Source organism: Pempheris klunzingeri, chromosome 23 (genome assembly GCF_042242105.1).
Source record: "Pempheris klunzingeri isolate RE-2024b chromosome 23, fPemKlu1.hap1, whole genome shotgun sequence".
Taxonomy (NCBI): Eukaryota; Metazoa; Chordata; class Actinopteri; order Acropomatiformes; family Pempheridae; genus Pempheris; species Pempheris klunzingeri.
This window is the reverse complement of record NC_092034.1, coordinates 16,399,736-16,412,986: the sequence shown is the minus strand read 5'-3', so window position 1 is coordinate 16,412,986 and position 13,251 is coordinate 16,399,736. Positions and strand designations below refer to the sequence as shown.

At 41.6% G+C, this 13,251-nt stretch overlaps 1 protein-coding gene across 1 annotated transcript in view; it reads left to right on the top strand.

The window, feature by feature from the left end:
- The window catches only part of LOC139223152 (membrane-spanning 4-domains subfamily A member 4A-like), a 174,707-nt gene that overhangs the window by 108,511 nt on the left and 52,945 nt on the right, over positions 1-13,251 (top strand). The window lies entirely within an intron of this gene.

Here is a 13,251-nt window from a genome sequence, read left to right as displayed (position 1 = left end):
ACTCTAATATGTATTTGGGTATATAAATCCAGTCTGCAACAGACAGCTGAGAGTCCTTAGATTAAATTATTGGAGGCGTCCCTAATATCTCATCTCATTCATAATGATTTCACTGAGCGTGGGCATACTTCTACATGGTGTCTGACTTGGATGGCGTGACATTTTTAGACTTTTATTTTGAAACCAAAATTAACTATGATCCGCTGATAATTTCACTGTGTTTAACTTGACAGCCCTTGGTACTAAAGAAAACATGGCATGGATCTGACTAATGCTGCTTTCTCCTCTCCTTGGAAACTCTCTCATCCACATTCGGAAAATGCAGAGAGACTTGCTTCCAGTCCGATTCCATCCCATGACTTTTGCCTCCAGGTGTCCCATCACTCTCATCCCTGACCATGTCCATCCTGATTTGCACCTCTAAGGTCCAGTTTCATCCAGGGTTTGGCATAACACAGCCTTGTTGGGTTCATCACAGTATTTATTTCATTTTTAAATAATATATCAGCAAAGTCGCAAAATGTTGATTAACATGTTAAGAAGTTGTTGATTGATTTGTCTTCCATCAGTATATTCTCTTGACAGCTGAAGTGTTTCTAACATTTTTATGGCTGTCTTCAGGCAGCACTTGGTTAACCCTTTCATGTATGAATCATGATCAGGAAGTGTTTTTATTCATCTGTGTTTTTTTCAACCCATATTTTATAAAGATATATTTACGTGTCCAGTAGCTGAAATATAGCCAGTGATGCATGATGTACAATTCAGTGGACATGTGATTAATCATAATTTCCTCCCAATATGAAATCAATACTTGCAAAATTTAGCAATTCCATGACTCCTTAGATGTTACTTGATGTCCCCATATTGTTCTTACCTGCAAGGTTTCTTTTTATAGAAGATTTGAACAGAAAAAAATGAGCAATGTGGTGTTTCTGGCTGTCTGTTGACCATCTTGGTTTCACTCTTTTTTTTCTCACTTGCAATGACTTCCCACTGTGCAGCAGTGGATGAGATGATGCAGTAGCTTCACTGTAGTGGCTGATGTGCAACTATGCCACCAAAACTCATGCATATACAAGAAAACAGCTTCTGAATAGCTGCACACTGTAGTGACCTCTATGCATGAAAGGGTTAAGATGCAGAAAAGACTGTGGTCTTGGTTAAGAGCCCTGAAAAACTCCTGCCGTACCAAATTCTGTGTTTAACTTGAATGAAACATGCCAAGATGGAGAGGGCTTAAGCATGCACACATATGAAGAAGGGTGACACCAGAAGAATTCTCCTAACCCCCCCCCCACCCAGAGCATTTTTAGACATTACGTTAGACTCAATTATTTCTTTCTTTCCAAAGAAGATGATTCATCAGGACTCCATTATTTCCCAGTCAAATATGGACTTAAAATAAAATGGTGGAGCTCAGCCAGGAGGGACTCCACTGGGAATAAGAGAAAGAGTTGTGAGAGCTAAAAGTCAGTGGGGCTCCAGGACCTGCACAGGCTTATTGCTGTGTCTGCTCCTGTATGCGATAAAGTGTTTCGCATCAGGTGCTGCCAGTGCTTTAGTGCTTTCATTTCTCTTGAACATTCCAATGTGTTCGCGAAAAAATTGTTGGCAGCAGAGTTAGAATAAAACCTATTTTTTAAAAGGCGGGGTTTCCTCATTAAACAGGAAAAAACTGTGGGTGCCCAACTGCAGTGGCCAAATTAAAGTAGGTCAGTGGAAGTAAGTGGAAGCAGGAAGAGGATCTGTAAACTGAAATAGATGTTTGTCATGGACGGGAAACTATTTGACTGTTTTTACAGTTTTCTCATCCAAGTAAGTTTAGTTAAACTTGGGCTTTGTTTAAAACTTATCTGACTGCTTGTGTCTCTTTTACCCGTCTGACTGACGGATCTGAATTTAGCAGATTTAACATCTTTCCAGATCTATGCAATTAACTGAGTGAATATATATATATATATATATATATATATATATATATATATATATATATATATATATATATATATATATATTACAATTAATAGTATGGTGAAAAGATAACTTTACACGACCTTTAAAGGAAGGGATGGCAGCAGATAAGTACATGTCTGCTTCTTGGTCTACCTGAGGAGAAAATTGCTGCTTTCACGTCACATAAGAACGAGTTCCTGCACAGACAGGAAATCCTACGGCAACGGAAACATAAGGGCAGGACAATGGCTTGAAACGATGGCAAAAGAAGTTGCAATACGCTGGAATTATAAATTCATTCAGTGTGGCTTCATATAATGTAACTGTAACTCCTGTAAATCTTTAATGTGCTTGAAATTGATGGAGTTATTTAGCTCGCAGAGTGCTTTTAAATGGGCTTCTCCGAGTCTCTGGATCTCTAAGTGACGTGACCCAATGAAGCAAAGAAAATCCTCAGACTCCCTTTGCTGCTCGGTCATGCTCAATATAGACGACAGCGTTTTGCTCAAGTGCTCTTGACCAGAGGCAGATGCTCTAATCAATCTGTCATCCAGTCCTGTCTTTGTTTTACGGGTCATGAGGTCCTCGTTTGTTCCAGGTATTATCTCTCCTCTCTGCAGGTGCTTTTCTGTGCACTGGTTTGGCATGTGTGGTTTATAGTGGCTGAAGTAGTAGTTAATTAGCCTCATGATATTACAGGCACAAGCCGTACAGGCATAATATTACAGGCTTATGTCTGTAATGCCTGTTTAATTTAGAATTAATTCAAGCATGACCCAAGCCATGCTTATGCCTGTAAAGCTATGAGGCTGATTTGCTTGATCACTCACGGGGGTATTGGTGGTGTATTTTCAAATGTTCGTATCGAGGACATCCCTAAGGAGGCAGTCAGTTTCATCCATCTGCTTCACTCGGCTCTTCACTGCGGAGGAAGTGAGAGTCAGAGGCTCCCCTCATTTCTCAGGGACTTAAGAGCGTCCTGAGTGATGCTTTTTGTGGCTAAACATTTGATTTATTATTGACTCATACGACATAATATGACTGTGGAATGAGAAATATTCTAAACCTGTCCTCGTGTTTCAACACTGGTACGAAATAGAAAATTCAGCCGAGGTTGCCTTTCTAAAATATGGCAACACAGCAGGAGACTCCTCCATCAGCGGGGGAACCTGCTTAGGATTTGAGAAACATCATCTTGTCCTTAAGGGTCTCGATGGGGGGGCTGGAGGGTTGGTGAGAAAAAAAACGTAATAAATTGCAACGGCAACAGAAACATCAGATCAATGATGAGACAGTCACCTTCCCCACAGTAACATTCAACTAAAGGACATTTGAGAATCAGGAGGAGATTTTAAAGCCTCATGTCTTTGGTGATTCTTGTAACTGTTTCAAGTAAATCCCTCTTTAATTCTTCTTCTTGTGGACATTTCTCCTTCTGTTTGTTTTCTTGTGAGTGTTGTGTGTTCTCAGGTCTCTCTTGGAAAAAGAGATCTTATAGTCTCAAAGAGGCCGTCTGACTAAATAAAGATGAAATCAAATGAAAAATAAAATTCAACGAGCAGCTTTGTCACTAAAAAAGATGTGTGAAAAGGTGAAATTGCAGAATTATCCCACGTGCTCCTGTTTCTCCCTGTAGGAAATCATTTTGCGTCCTCACCATTATGTTTTTGAGGTTGGGAGTTTAAACGGCTATCTTGTGGTGCATTGTGGGTAGTATAGCCTTGTTACTTATTTTAATAAGGTGGTTCTTTTCTGATTTTATTTTAACAAATCACTCTCACACTCTATTATCACCACCTATTCCTGTCATTTTACTGATAAATGATAAGAAATGTGTGTCACAGATATACAGGGAAACCAACACCCCCCACCAAGACTGGGTTTTACATGCCAGTAAACACACTCATTTATCATATCCAACATGAAATCAACCTCATGCTGCTTTGATATCATGTCCTCTACATTTTCCAAAGAGGTCATTGACACAGTTGGGCCTGGTCTGGTATTTTCTTCATTATTAATAGCTCTCTGATAAAAGGCACTTTTCCAGCCAAACCAAACCTTGGTCCTTCCTCTCTTCACAATTTTAGGCCAATTCTATCAAATGTTTTAGAGAAAGTGGTTTCAGCCCAGCATTTTAGCGTTTATGTGTCATAATAACATTTTTGTGAGAAATTTCAGTCAGTTTTTTTGGGCCTTACATATCAGAGAACCTGCCCTCCTCAAGGTGACCAATAATCCCCTTTCAGTAGCCAACACAGGGGTTGGAGTGCAGCTTTATAAACAGTCAATCGTGCCATTTTAATTTGTTAAAAATCCACTGGCCCGGCAGCAGGGTTATGAGTGAGGTTTATGAAGCCTCATAATGCATGTTATAAGGGTTAAGGTTAGGGTTAGGTTTGGAATGTTCAGAGAATAATTGATCATTTTAAAACCTGGGTTGGCATCAAGGACACTGCACTGAGAAGGCTAGTGGCCAAGAAAGCAATCTTACAAAAGCCAGAACAAACTTTGGAGCTCTAATATGAGTCACAGATACACCACACTTCTTTTTTTTTTTTCCTTTTACCTTGTGTAGAATCAGGGCACCATTTTCTGGATAGAAGCAAAATAAAGAATAACAAATAAGTAAAATGACTCAATCGCCCAATCTAATCAATCTCACAATCAAAAGGTAGTAAGTTCTTCGGACAAGGGCCTCTGACTTGTGCCCCATTCTGAGCTGCCAGCTTTGTGGTCTGGACAAAGCGGACCACCCTTTTCATGGCAGTGACGTGATGTTCTGCCAGCAGGTATGACTCAACTGATTTTTCAAAAGCACAGCAGGAAGTTAGCACTGAGCGGCAAACTAACAAAGAATTCCAACCTGTAACCGGGATACAGCGAGGACAAGAAGCTTGGTTCGATCCCCGGCTCCTCTAAGGCAGCATGTCCCAGCGTCCTTGGGAAAGACCCTGAACCCCACATGCTCCTGAGGCACACTGTGGGAATGTGTGACAGAACAGCATGAAAGAACAGTCTCCTCCATCTGCGGTTCCTCCTGTATGAATGATGACTGATGGGTGAATGGGTGAATATGAAAGCGCTCTATACAGATCCAGGCCATTTACCAAGGGTGGGGGGAGTTAACATTCATCCAAAGGTTACATCACACAGGATTCAGCATGACCAAATGTCATTTCCATCCACTACTGTTTTAGAGTGTCTCATTGATCAACTGTTTAATGTCACAACACTTTCTCAACCAGCACGACTTTCCCCCGCTGCTGAGGGAATCCCAGCTTCCTCCTCCATCTCCTCCTGTCATCGTCGCACAGCTCACCAACGCTGCCTCCTCCTGCTCCGGCAAGTCGCTGTTTATCACCCATTTCATTAAAAAGAAAAGATTTTATGTTCTTAACTGAAACTTGGCTAAATGAAAATAACAGTGCAGCAGCTCTTATTCAACCAGCTCCCCCAGACTTCCATTTTATCAGCGAGGCTAGAGTATTTAAGAAAGGAGAAGTAGACACTTTATTTAATGATACTTACCAATGCAAACAGCTCTCATATGGAAATGTTCTTCCCTTTGAACATGGTGCACTTCGGCTGAGGTCTTTTAGTAGGTGATTTTAAAATTCACATTGATAATCCCAAAGGTGGCAGTGCAAAAGAACTTTTGTACATCCTTGACATTTCCTTTGGACTCTCTCAGCATGTATCAGAGTGAACACACACTAAGGGACATACCTTAGACCTAATATTGTCCAAAGGCCTTCTCATCTCCCAGGCTGAAGTGACTGATGCTGCCCTCTCTGATCACCACTGTGTCACTACTCTTTAAAATGACCATGACAGTTTCAATTTTAATATCACAAAGGTTTTAGATGCCATTGCTCCCTTGACGACTAAAGTGGTGTCTGGTAAGAGGAAAGCACCATGGAGGAGTGCCACACTGGTGAAAACACATAAAAGGGAGTGTAGAGAGGCAGAACGCAGGTGGAGTGAAACCAAACTCCAGGTGCACTACGATGTTTTTAAGGAGAAACTTCACATTTACAACTTTGGATTAAAAACCGCAAGGCAATCTTTGTCCTCTGAGATTATTACAAGATACAGAAAAACGTACAGTATTCACACATTTATCTTCAGCAGGCTGGAATATTGCAATAGTATCTTCACAGGTCTTAATAAAAAAAGTTAATTAGACAACTGCAGCTTGTGCAGAATGCAGCAGCGAGTCCTCACTAACACCAAGAAGCTGGAGCACATCACTAATCAGTGATGTATTTGGACTCATAGTGTCTGAGGCGTCCAGACCCCTCAGGTCATCTGGTGCAGGTCTACTCAGCGTTCAGCGTTCCAGAATTAGTAGTTAGTAGTTTCTCCGCTCCCCACCTAAGGAACAAGCTGCATGAACACCTACGGTCTGCTAAACCTGTCACATTTAAATCAGGCCTTAAAGCATCACTGTTTACTGTGGCTTTCTAATAATAGAGCTCCATAACTTTCTTTTAATTTGTAACTATTTCTACACGTGCTTTTATTGTCTTTTACATGCAGTTTAATGTTTCTGTGTCTTGCTTTTATTGTGCTTCATGTCCCTGTAAAGCACTTCATTGCCTTGTGTCTGAAGGGTGCTCTATAAATACATTTGCCTGTAACTCCCTCCTTTCCAACATAATCCACCAGTCTGATTCATGAAGGACCAGGACCAGGATCCACAGGAACCAGAGAACCACAGCAGCAGAACCAGGACCAGGATCCACAGGAACCTGAGAACCACAGCAGGAGAATCAGGACCAGGATCCACAGGAACCTGAGAACCACAGCAGGAGAACCAGGACCAGGATCCACAGGAACCAGAGAACCACAGCAGGAGAACCAGGACCAGGATCCACAGGAACCAGAGAACCACAGCAGGAGATCCAGGACCAGGATCCACAGGAACCAGAGAACCACAGCAGGAGAACCAGGACCAGGATCCACAGGAACCAGAGAACCACAGCAGGAGAACCAGGACCAGGATCCACAGGAACCAGAGGGATGAGAAAAGCACAGAAAGGCTTATTTTCCCCTTGTCATACTGCAATATAGTCTCAGGAATCAGCGAGTATTTCTTTGTGATCAGTCATGAGTGATGAAACCAGAGACAACTAAGGTAAAACCTAAAAAGAGACTCAAACATGTAAAGTGACTGCACATTTATTCCTGCAACTAGCAGAAACTGGACATGGAAAGGACACAACAAAAAGAGATAGGGTGTCGACTTTTATGTCCAGCTGCCGAACAAGACACCAACCCCAGCTGCTTCTTTCCAAAATCATACTTCACTTTTAGCATTGGTTTAAAAGCTGCTGGTAAATTGGGGGTGCTAATGAATTTTATAGAGAGTCCAGCTGAAACCAGACATTTGTGTTTATGTTCCAGAAGTAAGAAATCGTGTAGACATGGGAACTCAAACCAACAGTTGAGTGGTAAAGTGTACCAGCAGACTTGTAAAACATTATGGGAGCTGTAATTTCTTTGCATGCTTCAAAGGGGCACTGTACCAATTTTCAACCAGCTTTGTATCCATACAATGTGGGTACAATCTGCTTTCCTCCATGTTGCCTGCACCCAGAGTCACTTCATCCAGCTGACTACTCCAGAAGCAGCCAAGTTTTATGAAAAGACCGTCTTTACAGCGGTGGAATACTCCTTTAACCGCTGTTGAACTTCTATAGCAACTTCTATCTACAAGTGTTATATGCAGAGCAGTCTGGGGAGTGTGACACACCTCCATCAACCAGGGTTTAGATGGAGCCCCCAATGACAGAGAGTCTGCAAAACATTTACCCATCTACTACTAAAACTCTCCCTTACTTACTCTCTTCTCCACTGCAGAGCACAAAAACATTATTCAGAGGTATCCTGGTGAGAGTGACGTATATTTGGATTATCACATCTCAGGAGAAAGCATGTCTCCCTCAACCAATTTAGAAATTTGCCCTATAGGCCAGAAATCAGAGTCAAAAAGGCAGAGTGGATAAGTTAATTAAGTGAAGGGATGATAACAGCCTTGCGTTCAGCTCCTGCTGTACAATAATTGCATTTCATATTCAGTATTTGTGGCAGGGGGTCATTGTGTATCAGAGGGCCACACTATAAGAAGATAAAAACACCTCATTATTGAACAAAAGCAGAGCAGCAGAGAGCCAATAGAGTACAAATGTGTTGCCTTAATAAAACTGTATGTTTTGTAGGTCAGCGCTCAATTTAAAAGTCTATTGCATCAAGTTTTTATGCTGAATATACGATTGTGTTGTTTTATTTGTCTTGTGTCTTCCCGTTCTACTTTAGACTGTAAGAGTACTAATATTCTGTTGTGATTTTCTAATGAGAACTTTTCATTAATCACTTTCAAACTCCTCTTACTCGTGTGTTTCGGTTCATGTCCGAATTACATAATAATCCATCCAATAGTTGTGAAGCCACGTCCTGTTTCACTGTAAGTAAAAATGTTAACTCTGTGTATGACACGTCCCAATCAGGGAAATGAAACACATTGACTGTGATTATTAGCTGGAAACATTACTGACATGATCAACTCTGCAAGTGTGCGCACAACCAGTTTAACGTTTATTTGGGATTATTTATCAATGGGACTATTGGGGTCCATGAGTAGTGGGCCATCACAAAAGTCTTCCTGTGCATGAACTGTCTAACACTAACAAAGTTAGCAGCTAGTGAAAACAGTGGAGCATTTAGCTGCTGAAAAGAAAGAAAGAAATCCACCACATTTGATGGGAAATAAAACAGAAAATATTACTTTCATTTTTTCAGATTGTCATAGAGACAAGCATTCTAGATGGTCTGTGAGCTTAATCAGTAAGAGCCTGTTGTTTGTAGAATTTCTCTGCTCTAACTTTTGTGGCTTTGAGCGACACTTGTCCACCCTTACTTGTAATGATGGACTGACGGGGGTTCTCTGAACCTGAAAATATTCAACTGAGACACAAAACATCTCAGCGTCAGGCCTCCAAACTGTGTGCACCGTCTTAAAAGTAGGCTCTAGGCGCCCTCTGGTGTCACTGAATGAGGCAGTGTCCATTCACAACCTTCACTTGCAGACACAAATATATGATTTTAATGTACAACAGAAGGAGGAAGCGTGGGTGGCGTTCCATCCATCACGTTAGACCTTATATATAACCCACAGAGGGTGCTAATCAATAGCATGGGTCCCATACGTCCATAAGTGAATCCACATTAAGCATAATAACATTAAGTGATTTATATGAAGTTGGAGGAGACTTGATAAGCATCTGAGTCTGTTAATAACACTGAAACAGCCTCTCTGATCATCGTACTAATCCTTTTTATATCATCTGCAGTTATGCTGCTCCCCCTCCCCCTGCAGCCTCCCCCACCAGAGCGCAGCATAAAGCAGCTCACATTCCCTGATGAAAACATGACACTTCTGCTCATATCAAAGAATCTACTCTGCAAGAAAAATTACCACCATAACCCCACCCCACACATCCCCACCACCCCGAATAAATAATCCTGACAACCTCAGTGTTCTTCTTCCAGTTTAACTCACAGTCTGGGTGCCAACATGTGTTAGACTTGACAATCTCTATCTGCTGACCTGATATTATCACTGGGAAGACCTCCTCCTTTCCTCTGAAATTAATAATTAACACTTTGGTCTTTCAAAAATTCAATTCTTTTTTAACATTACCATAATAGCAGTTTGCACCATCATTATGGAATCTAACTCGTGACCTAGTGAGCAGTCGTTTTAGTCTTTAACGGCATAGGTACGGAACACAAAAAATAGAAAATGTTGTTTAGTCATTTGGGATAAATGAAAAGAAGATTCAATCTGTCAGATTCAATCGGTGTGCAATATCAGGTATAGGGGAAGCCATAGCTTGACTCGTTTCCGTAGCGCTGCCTCTGTTTGTGTGCCGCCTGCGTCACCCCATCTTCGTATTTACATTTCAAGTATGAATTTTTATCTGGCCTCGGGGCTTGGTTTGTGGACCGCCACTTTGAGGCCTGGAGTCCCGCTTTAAGGGCGTCGCCATATTGTTTTCATGGCCTTCGCCATCTTGGTGTTTTAGCACCAGAGGAGACAGACTGCAGCTAGTTTGTTTAAAGAAACAGGACAGGAGGCTGAATCCACGCAAAATGTGATACAGAATTTTACTGCTGCTCAGCTGTTCCGTAGATGATATCTGGCAATGAATGGTGTCAAACTACCAGCAGTACAGTATTAAAATTCGGCAGCGCGACGGAAACGAGTCAAGCTATGGCTTCCCCTATACCCGGTATTGCACACCGATTGAATCTGACAGCAGGGGGGAACACCCTGCAGAGACTCGGCGGCTCGACTCGAGGCCTCTGTTGGTGAGGGACACCCGCTGCATCATCCCACCTAAGGGAGCCGGGTCTACACCAACTCAGTGGGTTTGATCTTTTCAAGGTCTATTTACAACTTTCCACTAATCCAACATGGTGACCAACTGTGACATCATCTGTGAGGTCACTAATCCAACATGGTGGCCAATTGTGACATCATCTGTGAGGTCACTAATCCAACATGGTGGCCAACTGTGACATCATCTGTGAGGTCACTAATCCAACATGGTGGCCAACTGTGACATCATCTGTGAAGTAACAGAAGAGCCTAATGCTCTAACACAACAACAGACTAGGGCTGTACTGGAAATGGCATATTATACTGACAGTTTGTACTGAATAGGCCAAAATGTAGTTTGTCTTTTACAGTTTGCAAACAAAAGCAAGGCCTGTGGTTGAAACTTAGTACTTGGTTTCCTTCCACCTTTGAAATGCTAAATGTTCTGTATCTGTATTGCACCTTTCTAGTCATTTCAACCACTCAAAGCACTTTCACATCACATCCTCATTCACCCATTCCCACATCATTCACACAGGAGGAAACTAAGCTGGAGGAGACTTTTCTTTCACACACATTCACACTCTGAAGTTGACCCTCCGATTGATGGATGAGCCAGAGCCGTTCAATTTATAACCTGAGATGGAATTAAAAACATCGAAGAATGAGAATGATATCAAAGTTGAACTCTCAAGGTTTGACAAGTAAACTGAAATGAGAAATTGTATTCTCTTGACTTAGCATTTGTATGTAACCTGTAATGGACTAATTAGACAGCCTTGTCTGGTCCTTGTTTCCAGGCTGAATGACTTTAACATCACTTTGATTCGCTGCGTGAATAGTGTCTGATGAAATCCGCATTGTTGTGGTACATCATATAAAAACTCCCAGTTAACTTGATCAAATGCCTTTTCTGCATCGAGGATCAATAATACTGCCTGAACTTTACTTTCAGTTATGTGATAAATCACATGCACCGTTCCACATGTGTTATCCTGCGTCTGCCTTTGCTGAGTAAAACCTGTCTGATCTATTAACTGGGGGAGGATTTGTTCAATTCTTTTTGCCAGAATATGGGTAATGATCTAATAATCTTAATTCAGTACACTTATCGGTCAACAACTTCAACATTCAAGTTTATCTTCGTGCTCTTTCGGTATCAAAGGAATCGCAGCTTGTCTCTTCTGACAAGAGGAAGATGAATACTGATTAAACCTCCATCTCTCAGCTTTATGCCTGGAGTCACTTCTTTGAAGGGCTTGTATCCTCCCGGTTTCCTCGGCTGGATCACCAAGTCAGTTGGCTGATTTGATCAAGGGCAGTTGAATTTTTCAGAGCCGTCACCAGTATTCCCTTCTCTGCCATGTCCCTTACTGCCTCTGCCAAACTGTAAACCATCATCCCTTCCTCATAAAACACTTTCAGCCTGTCAAGCTTTGGCTTCTGCATACTCTCTCCACTTTCTCAGCAGTAGGAGTCATGGTCCAAATGTACCCTGTCTAAATAAGCAACTGGGGGGGGGGGCAACAATGTTTCAGTATCCAGTCTGAGGAGTTGCCACTCATCTGCATTATGAGCAGGTGCTGCAGCAAGAGCCTGGGCCAAACTGAAGACTTTGCCAGGTATTTGCTGTTGAGTGCTGTTGGTCTTTCCCTATTCATTGACCATCTGGAGAGTTACAGGGCAAGAAAGTCATCATTCATAAATTCTAATCAGAGACCTCATGTGTGGAATATCGTAAACAGACTGTACTTGTGCTGTGGCTTTCTGTCCTTTTGACCACTCAAAGTGCTTTAACACTCCCCTACATGTTCGCAGCACTGCCATCAGGAGGAAATTAACCGTTAATACACACTCACACGTTGAAGCTCCTATTTCGACATGAAAACTGGAGGAGTCAGGGATCGAACCGGTGATTTTCTGATTGGTGGATGACCCGCTCCAACTCTGATGAGGTACAGAGACATGACAACCAAATGAGCACATTTCATAACAACGATGAAAATTTCGGTTGTCATCCACAAAATATCATAGCATTATTCAACACATGTTTTACTGGATGCAAAATTCTCCTTCCTCTTCCATCATCACTTTCACAGTATTTATTAGCATATATGTCACTTTCACTGACCACAAGTGGATGCCCAAAATATCACACTTGGGAAAGAAACTACAGTTACAGAGTTACATCTCATATTTCTAATACTGTTTTTAAACATGACTTATTTGTAACTTACTTAGTTATAGTTAAATGATCAACTTTGATGCCCCAAACAAACAGCAACCAAAATAATAATAGCAGTAACTGTAGTACTGATAATAGGGATATGACTAATAATGATCAATATGATAACATTGAAAAACATGATAATAGTTAATATATGAATGATAGTAACACGGGGAAGGCTCCAGGGAAGATACCAAGTTAGTAAGAGACATTAAAGAGACATGAAGCATAAGGATGGAGAGGAAGAGGAGGAGAGAGGAGCCCAGTGCATCATGGGAGTCCCCCAGCAGTCTAGGCCTATAGCAGCATAACTAGGGGCTGCTCCAAGGCCTGATCCAGCCCTGAACTATAGGCTTTATCACTAAGGAAGGTTTTTAGTCTACTCTTAAATGTAGAGAGGGTGTCTGCCCCCCGAACCCAGATATTTCTGTTATTTCTGACCGTTGCCATGTGTAACAGGCCGTTGCTATGGACGCCCTTCTCATAGCGGAAGCAAGAAAATCCTTTTGGAATCAATAAAATCGGTATAAATAAGCTCAGATTTTTGTTGAATCGTGTTATTTATTCATTAAAATTTGGTATTTTCACACCTAGCTTGTGAATGTGTACAGCCACATTTAAAGAAGAACCGCACTGCTCCAATAACACAGTGTTCTATCATGTAGTACGTCAGAGATAATGT